Source organism: Chrysochloris asiatica, unplaced genomic scaffold (assembly GCF_000296735.1).
Source record: "Chrysochloris asiatica unplaced genomic scaffold, ChrAsi1.0 scaffold00138, whole genome shotgun sequence".
Lineage (NCBI taxonomy): Eukaryota > Metazoa > Chordata > Mammalia > Afrosoricida > Chrysochloridae > Chrysochloris > Chrysochloris asiatica.
In genome coordinates, this window is record NW_006408656.1 from 4087002 (window position 1) to 4087449 (window position 448).

Here is a 448-nt window from a genome sequence, read left to right on the forward strand (position 1 = left end):
AGACACAAGAATAGACTGAAAGTGAGAGAGTAAATAGCACCAAAAAAAAAAAAAAAAAATTAACACACTGACAGCAATTAATTAATATCTATCAATAATTACACTGAATGTCAATGGATTAAATGCACCAGTGAAGAGACAAACAGTGGCAGAATAGATAAGACAACAAGAGCCTTCAATAGGATGCCTACAAGAGACACACCTTACACAAAGACAAAGATCGACTAAAAGTTAAAGAATGGAAAAAAAGTAACCAAGCTAACTGCAATTTAAAAGAAGCAGGAGTGGTCATACTAATCTATGATAAAAGAAACCTTAAGGCATAAACCAGCATAAGAGATAAACAAGGACATTATCTCATGGTTAAAGGGTCCATTGAGCAAGATGACATAATCATTTGTTGTTGTTGTTGTTAAGTGCCGCCGAGTCGGTTCCGACCCATAGCGAC